The sequence below is a fragment of the Coturnix japonica genome, chromosome 1 (genome assembly GCF_001577835.2).
Source record: "Coturnix japonica isolate 7356 chromosome 1, Coturnix japonica 2.1, whole genome shotgun sequence".
Classification (NCBI taxonomy): Eukaryota; Metazoa; Chordata; class Aves; order Galliformes; family Phasianidae; genus Coturnix; species Coturnix japonica.
Window position 1 is genome coordinate 79,227,548 of NC_029516.1, and position 7,618 is coordinate 79,235,165.

Consider the following 7,618-nt stretch of genomic DNA (forward strand, 5'->3'; position numbering starts at 1 on the left):
GCTCCTTGCTTGATGTGATGTGAATCCTTAAGTATAGTGAAGAATTAGTGAGTGCTCCTATTCACTCCCTTTAGGTCCCACTGCCTTTCTGGCTTTTTCTGGACACTCTTAGTTTGACCTCGGGTTGTAACAGATGCTGAGGTGGGGGGGGGAAGGCTTTTATATACATTAGATGGTGCTCTCTTAAAAATAAAATAAGATCTGTTTAAACAGCTGGGACTGGAGTTAATTTGTAAAGGCCTGTTTGTGGTATAAGTTCCACAGGGAAAGCTGAAATGAGGAAGGGATATAATAACCTTCTTTTAGAAAATAAACAAAACCCTTGAAGCTAGTATTGCTTAACCCTAGCACAGAAGGATTCAGGACTTTTGCTTCTCGTTTTGCTAAGTGAAATGTGCACAGGGATTACATTTTTTTTTTTAAAGGTAGCAAAGATCTTTGGAGATGGTGCCAAAAAACTGGTAAAATAGCATATTATCTGCCTTTTGGCTCACCCTATTCAAGTCCCACAGTCAACTGCATCCCTCTGCTATTGAATCCTCTCTGCATTCTGAAGATAAAATAATTTTACTCAGATACATGACACTGTGGGGTCATGGATGTATATGAAGACAGTGCCCCATGTGGACCAGGGGAAGTGTTTTATAGCAATTATGGGCAGTTATAAGTGATGTAGCTGATTCAACTTAGCCATAGAATCAGGGTGCAAAATGACCCCAGTAGGTTCTTGACACTGTCTATATCTAGGGAGTCTATACATGAGTCACTGACTCTGGCTTGACTTCTTGAACCTGGTTTTAATTCTTGAGAATTATCTTGGTTTATCTTTTATCTTTTCTCTCTCCTGTGATGTTTCCTTTGATTCCTGTGCTGAGTAAAAGATAGAAATTTACTTATGATCTGATTTGTCAAGAACTATCCAGGATCTGATGATTTTGCCTGCTCCTGAAAGAGGCCTACTACAGGGCAAATGAGCTTTTTATTGTGTCATTGCAGGGGCAGGGCACAAAATATCAGGCATCTTTCGAGAGTGGAGTATAAGGCCTAGACTTGACCAAAAAGTTCTAACAGCACATTTATTTTCTAGTTAGTGGATGTCTCTGGTCAATGAGGCCCACCATTTTCTAAAGCTGCCATAGGTTCCTGAGCAAAGAAGGTCTAAGCTTTACCTAGTATCCTAGTAACCAGGTCTGAATGCACTAGCTGTTTGGATTTGTGTTTTCTTTTGTTTGAAAGCTGAAACTTGCATGCTCGTTTCGGAAATGGCTAAGCATCTCTGGCCCTGTGGATCTCCCTTTCCCTCTCAATCTCAGTGTCAAGCTGCATGGTATTGGCAGTGTAACCCTAAAACAGTTTCACCATCTGCTACCATACAGGAACCTACATGAGGAATGGTGACACTGATAACACGCCTTTTATTTTTTCCTTCTTCAAGCATTCTGAGATTGAGGATAATTATTATCATACTTCTTATAAACTTGTTCTTTTAGCTGATGCAAAACCTTCTAACAGCATGTCAAAATAACTTGCTTAAGGATGCTAATTTGCTAAAATATAAGGATGCAGAAAAACAGAATAATCTCATTTAAGGACTCACAGGAAAAGAATGCTGGCTATTTATATTCTCAAGATTTCGAACAGAATAATAACTCAAATGTGTGCAGTGAATTTTGGTTGTGAAGAAAGCAAAGATGGAGGCTTGAGGAATCAGTTTCTGATGTATTAAAGAAAAATCTGTGAAGTGTCTTTTCTCTGCTTGGACTAAATAAACTTTGCATGTGATCCCCACTTTTCAAGCAGAGGCAGAAAGACTTGGTTGACTTGAATGAAACAAATCACCGCTCTTAATATTAGGTTGAGGCAGGCTCTGAAAGATAACCTCTGTAGACCTGAGACAGTCAGTAGTTTGCACATGCACAAGCTGAGATGTTGATCATCTTGTTTATTTTTTTCTGCACTAATTATCCTAATCTTTGTGAAACATGTTATTCCATCTTATACTCTGGAGATTAAAAACAGAATTACTAATAAACAGGATTTTTGCTGCCTCATTGTAAGATGCTTGTGGCAGCATTAGGAGCAATCTAAGCTCTTTACATTCCTGACCTATGACTCAAAATGAATAAGTAATTCAGAATAAGCACAGTGGTAAGGACTCTCCTATTCACACTTAGTGTCTTTGATGGAGAAAGCAAACATCTTCTTCATAATACTTATTATTTTGTTTAGCTGAGAAATAGGCTTAAAAATACGACTTCTTTTGTATAGGTCCAAGCTCGTTAGCCTTGTTGGCCAGTACTGGCAATATTTGATTCCTCTATAATAGAAATCCCTTTTCACAGCGCTAGGGGCCTCAGGATTATGTAGAGAGCTGACAAAAACAACATCTGAGATATGATTCCTTTATTTTTAAGGACTACAACTTTTTCAAGCATGTAGGCATATTATCACTGGACCGAAACGTCCAAGTTAGAAAGTGGTTCTTCTCTGAAGTTCAACATGTCTTCAACCCTATTCAGAAGCTTGTGCTTTCCCTGTCCTTCCTGTAATTCTGATGCAAACTGCCTAGCATACATTTTCTGTTTCCACTGCTGTATCTGACCAAGGTGTGGACATTTGCCTTTACAGTCATCTGTATCAATGCAAAAGCAAGAAATAAGTTCAAAATCTGAGACATCTATGTAATTGCTATGTGGTTTTTTTTTTTTACATTTCCTTTAATCTTACCTTTCCTGTTAATCTATTTGATATATCACAACTTGCAGTCTTTCCAAACTGTCTGGTTATCTCAGTGCATGACATCCACTTGTCATGAGTACAGGTTGTCCCTAAGTAACCCAACAGAACATTTCAAACACAGTCTTTCTAAAAGGGAAAATGTAATGAATCGAAAGTTAGAGACAATTTGGGAATCAAAAATAGAAAAAAATAGAGTTCACTCACAGAGGAAAAAAATCCTAAGGGAGCTCTTTATGTACAAGACATAAATCTTACTAGTTGTAGTCATTTAGATACGTGGGTATAAAGGTCCAGGAGGAGAGATTTGCTAGACCATTAATAACATAGGCGAAATACACCCAGATATGAAACTGCAAATAGATTCAGATTTGTGACACTATTTGCACATCATCACCATAACCTTGAAATTAATCTTTCATCCTTTAACATTCTCAAATCTATTTTAAGTAACTTTGCTATGATAACAGTTGAACTAACTTTCATGCCAATGCTCTTTGGCAGCCATACTGTGAAGTTGTTGATGAGAAAAGAGAGACCATTTTATATGGAGCTTTTGTACACAATGAATATTGTTCCAATTGTGTCCAAATGAGAAGTGTGTGGCTTGATTTTATAGAAGTTGCCAACATACCTGATAAAAAAAATACAGTAGAGTGAATGATAGCTTTGTCTTTCCCATGGTCCACCTAATTAAAAAACTAATTGAAAATCAGTTCTGAATGAGCTTTCTCCCTGTAGACATGATCTTTCCCCACATTTCTTTCAAGAAGTTCTTTTGAAGTGTCAGAAATAGCAGCAGTGGTCATGGAATGAGGCTAAGAACAGACAGGACTTGTTTAAAAGTGTCTCTGTTACACATTTGATAATGGAAACCTGGACTTTATTTATTTGACCTACCAGCAAATGGGAATCTTACTCATGTACTTTCCATCACTAAGACAGATTTGGGAGTCACTGGCATAGATATGAAAATTCAGATTACAGAATCAAAGAATTGCAGGGGTCGGAAGGGACCTCTGCTAGAGCAGTTCCCTACAATAGGTTGCACAGGTATGCTTCCAAACAGGTCTTGAATATCTCCATAGAAGGAAACTCCACAACTCTAGGCAGCCTGTGCCAGCACTCTGTCATCCTGACTGCAAAAATTTCTTCTGCATGTTTCTATTCTTCTTCATTCAAGTTTTAGACCATTACTCCTTGTCCTATTGATACACGCTACTGAGAAGACCCTGGCCTCATCCATTTGCTTCCCACCTCCCTTTAGATCTTTATTAACATGAATCAAATCCAGCTTCAGTCTTCTTTTCCCCAGGCTGAACAGACCCAGTTTACACAACTTTTCTTCATACAGGAGATGCTACAGACCCTTTATCATCTCATATCTTATCATCCACAACAGTGAGGATATATTACAATGCAAGAAGCTCCTAGTAAAATGCATGAGCTTTCTAATGGATCTCTGTAGGAAAGATGTTCTCTTAGGCAAGCAATAGTGTCCTTAAGTTCTGTCAGTTAAGGTTGAGGTAGCAACCAGAGAAGTGTGAGATTGTATGGCGTAGCCACAAAGTATTTAATGAAAAGACTTTCACAGAAGTTGATCAATAACAGAAAAACAGTGTTACTGTTGTTGCACACATTCCCAAATGCATAATCTCAGTGAAAAGCAAGCCAATGCTATGACAGATCGCTTCCTTAAATCCTCTCCAAGTTAGCAGTCTGTTTCTGTTAGTAACGTACTTAATCATTCCCATTTGCACCTACTTGCAGGTGAATGTCTGTTTCACAGCTGAAAAATAGATCAGTTAGGTGATGGGGCTGGCCAAAATATCCTTCTGCCCTAAAATTTCTTTTTGCTGCCTCTTCTCTGTTCCTCATCTGCCAGTTTCACAGGTAACATTCATACCATCCCCAAAACGTTGTTGACATTATTATTAATTCCTGCTTCCACTAAAGCCAGGCAACAGTTTTGAACTGCTGTAGTTTTTTCTGTTTGTTTGTTCTCAAATCTAAAGTATCTGTGTTTGAACATAAGATCGTGCTTTGCAGGTTAACTCGAGCTTGCCATTTGTTAGTTTCTTTATTTAACATTGTTAGATGTACTGTCGTAATGTCCACAGAGAGGATGGATGCATAACCGTCAATCTGTCTCATGCAAATTAGAAATGGAAAAATGATAGGAATAGGAATATCATAAATATCTCTGCCTTCTGAAGTGACACATTATCAAAAAGGTCGGGAGCAAGACACAGGGATTGCTCTCAACCCCACATTCATCATGAATCTCTTTCCTAATCCCTTTGAATTGGTCCCGTTGTACCATTATTTAAAAAAAGCAGAGAGCTGGAAATAGATTGGAAAGGAACAAACCATGAGTTAAATTAATGCTACCAAAGGCGAGTAGCGCTAATGGTAACTCCTTGTGCAGTGGTGCTACAGTTTTGGATGTGATATATATTCAGATACACTTCTCAGAGGAGAAATGAGGCCAGTGAGTAATTGTTATGTCAAATAATCAAATAATTGTTTTCCAGCTTGCTGTAGATTACTATTGATGGCAAGAACGGCCAGGAGGCATTCGTACATTGAAAAGATCAGAGCACTGTGCAAGAACTGCCACAGCAAAGCTGAGACCTGACTGCAGAATAGGGCACAAATACAGCACCGGAGGGCAAGAGAAAGCAGGGGGCTATGAAAGAGGCCACCAATGGCTCCAGTGTGTGAATGTTGTGGGTTTCTTTACTTGATTTTTGGGTTTGTTCTCTCAGGCTGATGTTTTGAGATCACAATCTGTCCCTCAGGACAGCCTATGCTGATGGTTGTACTTCCTCAACTGATGGGCTGCACATTTAGTTTTGTTCTCCTGAACAAGGTAAATGTGATGGCCACGAAGGCTCATTTTATAAAGGAATAATACTCCCTTAGGGTTTCCCTTTAAGAAAGATACAGGTCAAACGTAAAGAGAACAGATTCTGACTACAATTCACACAAAAAAGGAATAGGAGTCAAAAAAGATCATGCTGATCACATGCATTTGTAACTTGGAAGTGCATCTAGCAATCGAGTGCATTAGTTTTGGATGCCCGTAATGTCTACCACAGGTATGCAATGCTATAGGGTTATCAGACAAGTATCTTAAAGGTGCATTTCTAATGTTTATGGCATTGACATGGGGCTCTGGAAAAATACGTGATGACTAAACACAGAAATAGACAAGGCAGGTGGTGGTTAATGAGCAAGTTTGTTGCACCTTTGCTTTTGTAGTGAGGCAATTTACTGAACCTTTGTAAGCCTTTGGAAATTCTAACATGTAAGATTATCTGTTATTTTATTCTGAATTTTACTTCATTGGCTTTTCCCCAGTCGTTTAACAGTGAGGAATACTGTTATACAGTATACATACAAATATACAGAGGCATCAAGTAAATTAAAAAATCAAGATTCATATGGATGGCAAACAAACAAATGAATAAAAAATCTGTATTTTAGAAATCATTTTTTCAGAAAAAAAAAATTGAACTATTTAACCATAATTGCCAAATAGCTTTATTGCATTTGTGTTTTATATTTTGTCTTGACCAGTTAAACATCATAATCAATGAGTCAGTTCTCATATTTCTCATTAAAAGATATAGCACTGATAATTTTTAACTTTGTCTCCGTGCAAACAAAATCATTTTAGGAATTTTGAAGTTCACTTTAGGGTTAAAAAAAAGGTAACCATGTTTAGCTATACAGGTATGATGGTTTTGTTCCATATCAGTTATTAAACAAATAGGAAAGGATGGACTGCCTTTGAAAGGAACTATTCTGTGGGTATATAGACAAGTAGCTGATTATGAAGATCTGATGCCTAACATTTAGCATCTAGTTCAATGTCAATGATGAATTTTCTTGCTTCTGAATTGGATGCTCCTTTATTTCTGCCATATTTAGCAAAATTAGGCTATTTACATCACCAAATTGAAGCTCAGTTTATCCACCCAGAAAATGTTGCTTGCTCAAAGTACTATTCCTGTACTCTCTATAAATGATCCAGGCATTTCCTTCTTCAACTGTGGATTGAATTTCAATAGATACTAAGTAAAAGCAGCAATGCTTTTGCAAGATATTAGCTTGTAAACTTAACTTTAACAGCTTTACCTTTCATTTTCTATTACTTGTCAGGCTTATAACATACTTCTGTATCATTAGGGTTTACTTAAAATAGTTGAGTTGGTGAGTAAAAACAAATGAAATAGAACTTTCTTCTGACACACACACAGAAAAGAAAAAAAGGAAGAAACTATTGAAACTGTCTTGACAGCTAAAGCATCTGAACAGAAGATGCTTCTTAAAATGCTAATAATCAGCCCGTATTTTTGATCTACAGCTTCATGAGGCAGAGGAATATAAAGCCAAACTAAGGTTAAGGCAGCCTTTGGCGAGCATAAATGAATGTGTAGAAGCCACACAATTCAAATTGACATTTTCTACAAACAAAGGCAACTCTACACTGTTCAATAATTGAAAAATCCCTGTGGCATGAACATACATAATGATGGGCAGCAAAAATACTTCATCTTCCTTGCAGTGCTTGTTGTGGGTTTAATGACTGGAGGTTGCTGAATTATTCATAGTGAGCAGTTCTTATTGTGGATTTGTCTCCTTTTTGCATTCAGAATTCAAGAGACGCTGTAACTCAGTCAGAAGAGGCTGGGATATGAAACTCACCAGGTCATCTTCAGAGTCCAGATGTAGCGTTGAGATGAGAGAATTAAAATGTCCCTCTGTGGAATCACAAGTGAAGCTTTTAAAATTCAATTTTTTCCTCCGATTGTTTCTAATCAGTAGTTAATCATGCACGCAGATGTCATACAACTTATTTTCATCCTATGTGCTA